The sequence below is a fragment of the Tripterygium wilfordii genome, chromosome 9, assembly GCF_013401445.1.
Source record: "Tripterygium wilfordii isolate XIE 37 chromosome 9, ASM1340144v1, whole genome shotgun sequence".
Lineage (NCBI taxonomy): Eukaryota > Viridiplantae > Streptophyta > Magnoliopsida > Celastrales > Celastraceae > Tripterygium > Tripterygium wilfordii.
The window spans coordinates 11,557,002-11,569,762 of NC_052240.1; positions in this window are offsets into that span (position 1 = coordinate 11,557,002).

Consider the following 12,761-nt stretch of genomic DNA (forward strand, 5'->3'; position numbering starts at 1 on the left):
GCAATATGTGTTAGTGGTGGTCATAGGTCAGAAATCCACCAATATACATATATATATATATATATATATATATATATATATATATATATATATATATATATATATATATATATATATATATATATATATATATGCAAATAGCAGCAATAGTTTGCATAGTGCATGGCAACATGATTGGATAACATATTTTGTGTTTGAATTGAAGAATTTGGAGGAAGGGAAGGGAATGGAAGGGAAATAGAGTTTCTTTCTAATTTGCTTGTTTCGATAGTTTATAAAAAATAAAAGGGGTAGATTTGAAGAGAAATGAGGAGAATATTTCATTAAATTTTTATTAAAATACTTTCTTCCGGTCAAAATGGGGTCATTTGGAAGGAATGCATGGATTATTAATTAAGTTATTTATAAGTATGAATCTATTTTGCCCTCGTACATAATATTAACATAAAAAGAAGAATAAATTAGTAAATTAAATCAATTTTTCTTCATTTTTTTTTTATTTATCTAAACATGAAGGAGAAAATGATTTTACCTTCAATTCTCTTCCTTTCCTTCCATTCTCCCCAAATCCGGCAATGCAAACTCTTAGTCGACAATGACGTCAATTTCCATATCTTTCTATTTGCTGCTTCGTATTATGATAGATATTGTGAGATTAAGGCAAAGGATCATTTCAACAATGTGATTTTTAAGTATGAGTTCAACCCTTTTTTTTTGATACACTTGAGACGTTTTTTAAACGATAGAGCCACACGAGGTTAAACCTAGAGCATAAACAATACATCAAGTTAACTGGGTCAAATTATAACAATATCTAAATATTCATCGAACAATAATAATAATAGTTGCAAAAAAAGAAGAAGATTCATGCATGAAAGTACATGCATTATGTACTTTTGTCCCTGTCACTTTATTTTCCAAGTTTTTTTTGGAGAAATCAAACTGAACAGACAATTGTTCTTTTAATAACATGACGATTTCATGTTTGTTCCATCGCCTGTGAAAGTGACTCTTGGTCCGCCACTAGTACATCACATCACTTTTTTGGTTATTTACTATTTCATTTTATTAAGATTTTTTAATTAATAAATATTTTTATCATCATGCTAATTATATTTTATATATTTTTTCAATTTACAAATTTTAAAATAATAAATAATTCTTTTCAATGTATTTATAAAAGCAAAATGAATATATTTCACAACGAAAGAAAAAGGGATTAAATTACCGTTATAATATTCTTTATATTATAAATTTATAATATAGTAGTCTTCCATTAAGTCAAATACAACCTCGATGAATAATTTGTACTTATATAGATAAATAGCAAGTAATTTTGACAATAAAAAGATGAATTTATTATATGTAAGTAATTGCATGAAAAATTATATTAATTGAGATTTAAATTACAAAACTAAATTGAGAACGAAGTTTTATCTTTAAAAATATATGAATAAGTTTAATATTGAGAACTAATTAATTACTCGCACAAATTTTATACCTACCTAAACAAGACACGCTTTGAAGATACGAAAAAAAAAAAAAAAAACTAGTTATTGAAAGAAGCAACTTTTCCTTTTTCAATTGTAGCCACTAATTACCGACGAGGGATTGCTCGATTAGCAATCGGCTAGGTTAGGCACTTGTGTGTCCAATGTTCGATTCAAATGAGAAGCAAATTTCTCAATGATATTTTATATATATAGCCACTAATTAACCAAATGATAGGGTTCTCCTCCTAATGCCAAAATAATAATAAATGATAATTGAGAGGATATTGTATTTTATACTAAAAAAGCCGCTCCATATTGATTGACAAGTCCACATATGATATGATAACATATTCTTGACTCCCAATATCATATCCTTAACAAGTGCTGACTTAAATTAAAGGAGAATGCCAATAAATATATTTATAGACATTGTGCAGTGTATGTATATATGTATGTGGCTACAACTATCCTCCCAACTTTTTCCCCATAATGGATGGAGCTATCAAAGTGAATATTATTGATCATCTTTTTTATTTTCTAATCATTTCAAGATTATTATATAAAACAGCCCTCTTGTAATGACAAACATTGTCAAAAAGACAAAGGCAGTGTATAAGGGCAAATCCATCAAAAAATTACGAAACTATACAAATTTATTCTTTTCACATCCGATACGAATCTAAACTATGACAATTAAACCGACACATATAAAAAATTTCCGTCTAATTATAGAATAAGTTAGGCTAGAACCCGCAACCACAAAATATTATTTTTTTTACTTCGAAAAAGAGAATGGAGCCAGTCCCAGTCCCAGTCCCAGTCCCAATCCATGATTATTATTTATTAAATTTTGTAGTGGCTAAATGTGGTTCCATGTGGCTTGTGCAGTGTACTCAAAGGACATTATTGAATGCTTTTAATTTAATAGATATAAAATAATTGGTTCAATATGTGTTAGTGGAAATAGGTCAGAATTCCACCCAAAATCTATGGAAATAGATAGATAGATAGTTGCATATATAGTCCATGGCAACATGATTGGTAACATTTTCTCAACAATTACGTCAATTTCCATATCTTTGTATCTGCCACTTCGTATCTTGATAGGACATTCTGAAACCCAAAGCTTTTTCATGCACAATTGATTTTTGAAACTACCCCTATGAGTCAATCATCCTGTAATTATCTGGTGCGATGAGTCTAATGAGTTCACATGTTCAGAGTTTATCATATAAGACAGGGTTCAATATAATCGTGATGAGTCAAATGAATTCACATACTTGGAATTTATCGGATAAGATAGGGTTCAATATATATAATCGTGTCTTGAATGAATTTCTCCCTTATGTGTATATTAGGTAGGACATTTGTTATAATTTTCCACTTGGAAATTAAAATTCCCTATTTTTATTTTAAAAAAATATTTCCGCCATGCTGAATTCATTTGCGAGTTGACTAAGTTTTTATGACAAGTATTCTTCCATTGTTGGCAAAATATGTGAAGATTTTTAATTTCAAATGATAAAATGATTGTGTGTTTTTCTTCCTTTGAAAGCTCGCAATTGTAAAGCGAGAGTTGTAACATTTAGGACATATAAAACCGTATGAACTCAAAAGATACTGAGTTTGATTTTCACAAGGAACAATATCTTTGTGAGCACGCGTTAGGTTTTGGCTCAACTTATATACCATGTAGGCAGGTGGAACATTTATACACGCGGACTTGACGGCCGTAGTTTAGGCTCAAATTCAAATTTTCAAAGGAGCAAACTTATATGGTATTGTTCTCAATTACCAAAAGAAAAAAAAAAGAGTAAAGGGGGAAATTATGGAATCCGAATATAGATCTTAAAGATTTGACAGCTGAATTATAGAATACCAATTTTCCATTTGTCCTAAAGATTAGTCCTAGTGGGAGGATGGAATATATTCATATTTGTGTTCCAATTTTGAATGATACGTAGTGTTCCACTTTGATCAAAACAGCAAACAAATCATCATTGGACGAAGTACATCAATTTGGCAAACTCAAATAACGTTTTTTTTAACCAATAACGATACCATACAAGTATATCATTTGGACATCCGATATGAGTCTAAACTCAGACAATCAGGTACACACGCACATAATAAGTTTCTCACCTAACAACAGAATAAGTTGGGTCAAAGCGCAACACATGGTCACAAATGTATTGCTCCATATGGAAACAACCCCAAAACCTTTCGAATCCATAGAATTTGGTCTCAGAGAGATTCACATGTTATGTAACTAACCATATTTGCCACCCTAAAACGTTTTCGAACATAGTCGACAATCACTCAGCAATTTTATACATGAAAATATAAATATTTATCCAAAAATAAATAATATAATAGTTCCAACAAAAAAATATTCATGCATGAAAGTACATAATACAAGTACTTTTCTCCCCGCCACTTTATTTTCCACATTTCTTGGAGCAGTCAATTGAACACACAATTTTTTTTTAATAGCATGAAGACTTCATGTTTGCTCCATCGCCTGTGAAAGCGACTCATGGTCTGCCACTTTCGCATACATTGCATTAATACTTTTCAGTTCTTTTATGTTATTTCATTTTTGTTATTTTATTAAGCTGTTTTCGAATATTAAATATTTTTATCACCACGCTAATTATATTTTATTTTTTTTACAATTGACAAATTTAGATGATAAATAATTTTTAAAAAAATAAAAAGATCATTCTTTTCTAAATAGAGAAAAAGGGATCAAAATACTTTATATAATATTGTATTCTTGCTATTAAAAAAAGTTAGTGTATATATATAATAGCATGAAAATTCTATTAATTGAGATTTAAATTACAAAAGTAAATTGAGAATTAACATTTATCTTTAAAAATAGATTAATAAGTTTAACATTGAGAACTACGTACTTAATTATTCGCACAACTTTTAAATATACCAAAAATGAGACACACTTTAAAGTTATGAAAAGAAACTAGGGCTTGAGGAGAAGAGAGCGAGTGATCTTCTACTTGCAAGGTCATTCGATTCTCTATTTCTCGAAAAATTGAGAATATAATCTCAAGAATTAAGAATATAATCTCATAATTTTGTCGAATTATCACGATATTTATCTATTTAGTAATGCAATTGCGACCTATTTTATTATTATCATTATTATTATTTTCAATTTATTGGCGGGGCGTCTAGGCCTTCAAGGTCGAATCAGTATTTGTTCCCTATCACTCATGTCATGTCTATTTCGTGTGGGCCGACAAAGAATGTAGTACGTGCAATATTCTGTTTCCACAAAAGGCCCAATTTGAGGCCCGTCAAGATCTACTAGTGTGGTGGACTTTTTAGTGGGCCCGCTGGAATTGAACCCATCAACTTCAAGTTTAGTGGTGAGGAAATAATGAAAATATTGACCAACCTTCATATACAAAAGAATAATAATAATAATAAATATTACTACCATCAATTTTTTTTTTTACAGGAAAGAGAGTCGGTAAGAGGTGGCTTGGTTGACAATCGACTGGGTTAGGCATATGTATGCCCAATATTCGATTCCAACTGCAAACATACTTCTCTACGATATTTGAAAAAAATATTATATATCTTGGATGAAGACTCGTTGGAAACTTGTTGCCTAATTCCTTGTTAAGAATCTAAATGTGCTTATTTGGATGCAAAAGGGAACACTAAGATGCCAACAAGTGCTACAAATTGAAATCTAGGAAAATCCCAAGATACAATTTTATTATAACTAGAGCAAATTAGAATTATCTATTTTGCTAAACAAAAAGGATAAACAATGAGTTTCCTTCAATTCATCCTAACTAAAATTATATTTCTCTATAATGTTTATTTCGTTCAAAATTTTTTTTTTGACAATAAGAAAAAAAAACTTGTATTAAAAGAAACCAGCACAAATTACATGATAGAGATAAGAGGATTCTCTCCCAGAAACATTATAACAAAATAAAACTCTTGTATCAACAACAAAGAAAAAACTCAATACAATAGCGGTTGCAACAAGTTGCAGAGCAGAGCAGAGAGATGACTCTTTTTTAGAATCAGGCATCGGCCTTGAAGCAGAACTTTGCACTGTGGTAAACTGTCGTGAACTCCCATAACAAGATTGGGAGAGTATACGTTGAAATCTTGGGGCATTTGTTAAATCATGTTTAAAATGGCAATACTTTTTTTTTAAAAAAAAAGATACCTTATAATTAAGCCTATACAATTATATTTTTATTAGTTTCTTGCCCTACAAAATATATAAATCAATGTATTTACCCATGCAAATTTTATTATTGTGCCCTAATGTAACTTTGTCCCCCTAACTAAGCTTCTAAATGTTGCAAAACAGGTCATCGCAAACAATCACAGAAACTAGAACAATATAGAGAAGCAATCAAAAAATAAGAGAAAATAGAAGAAGAACACAGGATTTGCGTGGTTTGGCAATTTACCTATGTTCACGGGGTCTATACTGACAGTAATGAACAACTAGTCTTAACTGGTATGTTACGCTCCCCTCTCGCACAACTTCCCCTTTTCTATATCTTATGGGTATAAAGTAATACTTCTAATATGAGTCATTATTTAACACTAAATACACCATGTCTTTAGTGGGCATTCCTCACCATTCCACCAAATATGTTATAACAATAGTTGCATATCTTTCTAGCTGTCTTTTCATGTTATGGAAGGACGGTTTGTTTTTATTCTCTATTTAATATTGAAATTGAAATTGAAATGCCCAAATAATTTTTGGTCAAAAAATGTTTGAGTCCTCTCTATGTGATTCCATTTTGGAATTTTTCCCCAAGTTTTCTTGACAATGATAATACTCTTAGTTTCAAATGACAAAATGATTGTGTTTCTTCCCCATGAAATGTTGCAAGTCAGAATCAGAGTCCAAAACTTCTTAGGCATCTAAGGGAGAAAGATTGATTTGGTTGCATAACAGTATAATCTTTATGTCTTTAGATTAAATTTATCTTTTTGAAAGAAGCATTTTATACAATCACACCAAGCTGAAACGACCCAAACACATCAAATTGACGCGGATGAAGATTCCGAATTCATGATAAATTATGCCTCATTTGGATTAAATTTATCTTTTTAAAAAAGCATTTTATACAATAATCATACCAAGCTGAAACGACCCAAACACATCAAGCTGACGCGGATGAAGTTTGCGACTTCACGATAAATCAAATTGAAAGTTAGTTTTTCAAAGTTAATTTATGGAATGTACTATGGCTTAGCTAGCACTCTTGAAATGACAATATCTATCATGAGCTATGCATGTATGAAACTTTTGTAGTGGGCTAAAATAAATGTGGTGCCATTTGTACACAATATTAGTGGGCAATGCCTCACCAATCCACCAATACCAAGTAGTGGGGCAATAGTTTCATACCACAATGATTATTGATTGGGTTACATTTTGTTAACAAATTATATATCAAATCCATATCTTTCTGCTTCCCTTGATTGAATGCCCCAGCCCAAATATTAAAACGTAGAGTCCTCTATCACACACTAGCAGGAAACAAAGATGATAATGCTGCTGATGCTGAATCCATTTGGACTTTGCATGTCTTAAGTTTTCATGAGAATGAATGATGTTGTTGGTGTTGGCAAAACATGTCAAGATGATAATGCTGCTGATGCAAAACTATTTGGAACCATCTACAATGTGATCTTTCTAATGGGTCCATTTGGTTTCCGATTCGATTTTTAGCTGAAACCGTAGTGTCCGAATTGATTTGGTTATGATAATTTAGAATCCATAACCGGACCATATATGTTCGAATAATCAAACCGAAATAACTATAACCATGGTTCGTATCGGTTCCTCGATTGCGGATCGGTTATGGACAGCCCTAAATTCTTGACCCTTTAGATCCAAACTTATAAGCCAGTAACAGAATGTGATCGCATACATAAGTACAAATGGTGGTGTGTTAATCATGAGTTTTATTCACTTATCCAGGGGAAAAAAACTTTACCACTCCCTTTCTTTGCATTTCATTATTTCTCATAAGACAAGCTCCTGAACATACAAATGGTGGTGTGTTGATCATAAGATAGATCATGTTATTCATCAAGTCTTAGAACACATGGTAAACCAAGCTCAATGGGATATGACCCTTAAGTCCCAACACAGCCTAAGCTACTTGCCCCATGATCATTGCATTCCAGGCCAATACCCCTTTATTAGATATGCTGCCTAGAAAGATCACATGCATTTTGTGGAGCTAACTCAGAAAAATTAAGCGCGATCTTAGTTTCTGTAAATGGCATTTACGCACTTCCCGATAGTACTCAAAATCTCACATTCATGTTCATAATCCAAGAATGCTTGTAAAGTTATTTGGCAAAGCTCAAACAATCAATGTCTTGCATTCTACATTCCTTGATCCCTTCCCAGTGTCAAATCACAAGAAGTGCAAGCGAGAAATGTGGTCTTCTATTAGTATTCACCTTCATTTAACTGGGATGATACGTCAAGAATCAAGTACAAAATCTATTTGTATTAGAGGGACAACATATTTTTAGGTCATCAAACATCGTTAGATTAACCAAAAGAAGTCTTTCCCATGGACCTTAATTAAAAATTTCCTATTAAGACTCCAGTACAGTAGTAATATAATCAATGGTTATATGGAGATTCATATAACCATCCTAATCCAATTTCATTTCAAAGATCAATGTAATCTCCATGAACGTTTCAGACACAGTAAAGAACAAAAAAAAATCAGCTGTATGATATTATTCAGATTTTAGCCAAAAAAATGGTACTTACTGACCGACACCTAAGTGTGTGTGTGTACTTACCCCAAGTGTAGGGTATCGTCAAGTAATAAACCGGTGAGTCCGGTATCGATCCACGAGGAAGCAATGCAAATTTGAAGTGAATGATATGCAAATGACTAGCTAACACTAATAAACACAATGAATATCAAATAAAAGCAAGTAAAAGAAATGGGCCGAATGACTCGGTAGCATAAGCGATTTTGTAATCAAAGTGAGCACAAAGTGGATTTAAAACAATTAATTAAAAAAACCTAGTCTCTAGTCCGTCCCGGTGGCTACTCGGTTCTCATACTCAAGGTATCATTGCAAACACACACAACCATACACAATGCATTGTGTGATACTATCAATCATGCATATGCAAAGAGAATTGGGATATAAGACTTCAATTCATGCATGTAGGCCATCGGGTCTCTTAATCTACGATGAACGCAAAGGGATAAGCACCTAATATTATGGATTAATGTTCCCCCTTGGGGCTCGGCTTGGCTAACACCCTAGTTTCACACTCAAAGATCAATTAACCATAACTCTCCCATGCACATTCCTAAATTAACCCAAAACCCCATCATCAATACACATAATTAATAGCTATGCAATGAAAAACTCAATTAATTAAGGAAATCATGCAATGGGTTTAACAATTCTCAATCGAACACATTAGATGCAATCCCTAGACTATACAATCCAAGAATACAATCAAATATGTCATTCCCATAGATCCAATCACACAACTATCACGAAATTAAAAGAGAGAAATCGAAGCTACGATTCTTTGAGCATACCTTGAGTAATCGAAACCTTGCACCCACCGTTCGGGACTAGAAACTAGAAAGAGAACTTAGCCACTCATTATAATGAGAATAAACATCAATTTTATAGATGAAAACCAATGTTTACAAACAAGATCACAAGAACTAAGTAAAATCCTAGAGAGAGAAAGAGAGAGAAAAACAATGGAGGCAAGAAGTTGGAGGAGATGAATTGTATGAAGGAAGACCCAATTTTAGGGTTTTCTTCTCTTTTTACAATAGAAAATACCTAACTACCCTTATAAAATCGTTTCCCATTGGTTACATACATGATTTACCCTAAGTGCCCTTGAAATTTCGGTGCAGAAAATTGCAGATTCGCCGTAGGTGTCCGGACACTTCATGCGTCCATCAACTTTGAAGCCTCTGCCTCAATTTGTGAAGAAAGCGTCCGGACGGGTGTCCGGACAGGTGTCCGGACAGGTGTCCGGACACCTTGGGAAGTGTCCCGACACCTCACAGCAAAAAGTGCCCAAAAAGTGCTCCAACTTGCCCGAACAAGGTCCGATTCCTACAAAACCAAGGGGAAACATTTGTAAGTGTAAAATTAAGCTAAAATGCAATCAAATACATTAACTAAGTGCTAGAACATCCTAATTAAAGGACATTAGAACCTCAAAATAGAGGTCCAATCACACCCCCCAACTTAGACGTTGCTAGTCCCTAGCAATGAAACCACTACCTAAAACTAAAATCTACTAAATAAAATCCTAACTCACTGACGTAGGCATCACGGTTGCATTTAGCGCATGCAACAAGCCTTTAAACCCCTAGGTCACCCCAGTGGACGAGTTGTAGTCTCGTGAGGGCTTATCAGAGCGATACCCACAAACACTTGCCAAGGGATCCACTATTACTTTGAAAGTACCATAATGATTCTTAAATTCTCGCATGCAAGAAATAGAGCTAATCCCCTAATTCCCCTGCTTGGTCAAAAACATGCAAAATCTTTGGAAAATCAATCTCAATCCCCTTAAAAATGACCAAGAACATTTTATACTATGAAAAATATATGTGCAATCAAACTAGACAACTCAACATATTCACACAAGCAAAACCTTGTTATGGACCCTTTTGGTGTTCATAAATTCCCAATCCCAAATGTATACAAAAACATAAAAGCATTGTGCTAAGTGAATGACTTACACAATTGAATTAAATGTATGTGCTTATAAAAGATAATTTGGATGGGCATAGCTTTGAGAAAGAAATCACCTACAAGAGCAATTAATGCATTCACCAACTTACTTGCTTACCTTGGATCAAATTCATCAAAAGGTTAAATGGGTTGTAATGTGGTCATGGGACAAGGTAGGAAGAATTTGGATCTAGGTAACAAGTTGCAAGGTTAAGTTCAAACATGTGAGCTAAACTCTCATTGTTGTCACCCCTTCCATTGTACCACAATTTCAAACACTTCTCATCCTTTACACACAAAGGATTAACTTTATTGCATACACTTTTTTTTTTTTTTTTTTTTTTTTTTTTTTACAACAACCCTCATATTTTTTTTTCGTAATAAGGAGGGATAATATCACTACTGATTTATTTTTCAAGCTCCTACTCAACCTTGCAACCAAAGGTGGGAAATATTTAAGGAAGTGGTTCACACAAGGCTTGTAAGTGAACTAAAAAGGCTTAAAGAAATTTAGGCTTATAATCACTCACAAATGAATAGGCTAGGCTCAAATCTCTCAACCTAATGAATCATTCAATCCTAAGTTCACAGGCAAGCGGCAAAATACAAAAATCACACTTCTCAGCAATCAAATGTAATGGATGCAAAGCTACTGAAGAACACGCTCATAAGATGTCAAATGAATATCAATGAAAAACATCACCCGAAACCCAATGTGTATCAACGAAGAATGGCTCAAAGGAATGAGAAGGGTAAAAAGGTAATTTTTCAGACAAAAGGATCCAAAAACGCAGTCCTACAAATGCTTCAATGCCAAGATGTCTGCTTAACTACACAAGTTTATATCCAACTAGGTCCCAATCATCCCAAGAAAGATTGATTACAATTATTCCACTCAATTGCATGTATCAACTTTACAAAAGAAATCAAGAAACCTACTCTACACTTGCACGTTTGAACAAGAATAAGAAATTAACATTCAAATTGGTAGTGAATTCCAAAGGCCTCTACCCTTCCCCTCCTAAAGTCCATCTAGCATGTATGAACAACAAAGCGCAACACAATAAGATAAAGGGTAGGAAGTCATACCATACTCTTCAAAAGTGGTTGGAATCATGAGAAACGAAGCATGTCCTGAAAAAGTTAATACCAACCACACTATCCAAGCATGACACAACAAGACTTTTTTTTTTTTTTTTTTTTTCAAATTTTTGATATTCACAAAAGCACACCAAAATAAAGCAAGTTTCACAATGGATTCACAATTCCCTCACCCCCCAACTTAAATGAGACATTGTCCCCAATGTCAAGAATGGAAAACAAGGCAAGAACAAATTGTGAAATGCATTGTGAACATACAAAAACACACCAAGAATGAATAAAAAAATAATCTAACACTACATATTTAAAAGAGAGCTTTTTTCACGCACACTAGGAAGGAGTGGGATCCACAAGGTCCCATTCTTCGGCCAATTCATTAAAATTTTCCAAGTATGGTTTCAAACGTTGGCCATTAACCTTAAAAGGTTTTCCACTCCTAGGATCATCAATGTCAATGCTTCCATATGGGGAAACCTTACGGATAATAAAAGGTCCGGTCCATTTGGTACGTAACTTCCCGGGAAACAAGTGTAACCGGGAGTTGTATAAAAGAACCTTTTGTCCCTCATGAAAAACTTTCCTCACAATGTGCTTGTCATGGTATCTTTTCATTTTAAGCTTAGCAATTTTAGCATTTTCAAAAGCATCATTCCTCAACTCCTCAATCTCTTGGATTTGGAGTTTGCGATGCCCCCCAACTTGATCGGTGGAGTCATTCAAAGTGCGAATGGCCCAATAGGCCTTGTGCTCCAATTCCACCGGCAAGTGGCAAGCCTTGCCATAGACAAGTCTATAAGGAGACATTCCAAGGGCAGTCTTATACGCAGTACGGTAAGCCCACAAAGCATCAATCAATTTTGAAGACCAATCTTTTCTATTGGGACCAACCGTTTTTTCAAGAATACGTTTAATCTCCCTATTTGCCAATTCCGCTTGGCCACTTGTTTGTGGATGATATGGGGTGCCAACTTTGTGCAAAATGCCATATCGTTTCATCAAAGTTCTAACCGGGGCATTGCAAAAGTGAGACCCACCATCACTTATGATGGCTCGAGGCATCCCAAATCTTGAGAAAATGTTTTCTTTTAAAAATTTTATCACAACTTGGTGATCATTTGTTCGAGAAGGGATGGCTTCTACCCATTTGGACACATAATCCACACCAACCAAGATATACAAATAACCAAATGAATTAGGGAAGGGTCCCATGAAGTCAATGGCCCAACAATCGAAAATTTCCAAAATGTTAATAGGTTGGAGGGGCATCATCTCACGTTTTCCTAAATTACCTAGCCTTTGGCAATTGTCACAAGATAGGCAATAAGCATGGACATCTTTGTGCAAAGAAGGCCAATATAAGCCACTTTGAAGAATTTTGGCTGCGGTCTTTTTGGAGGAAAA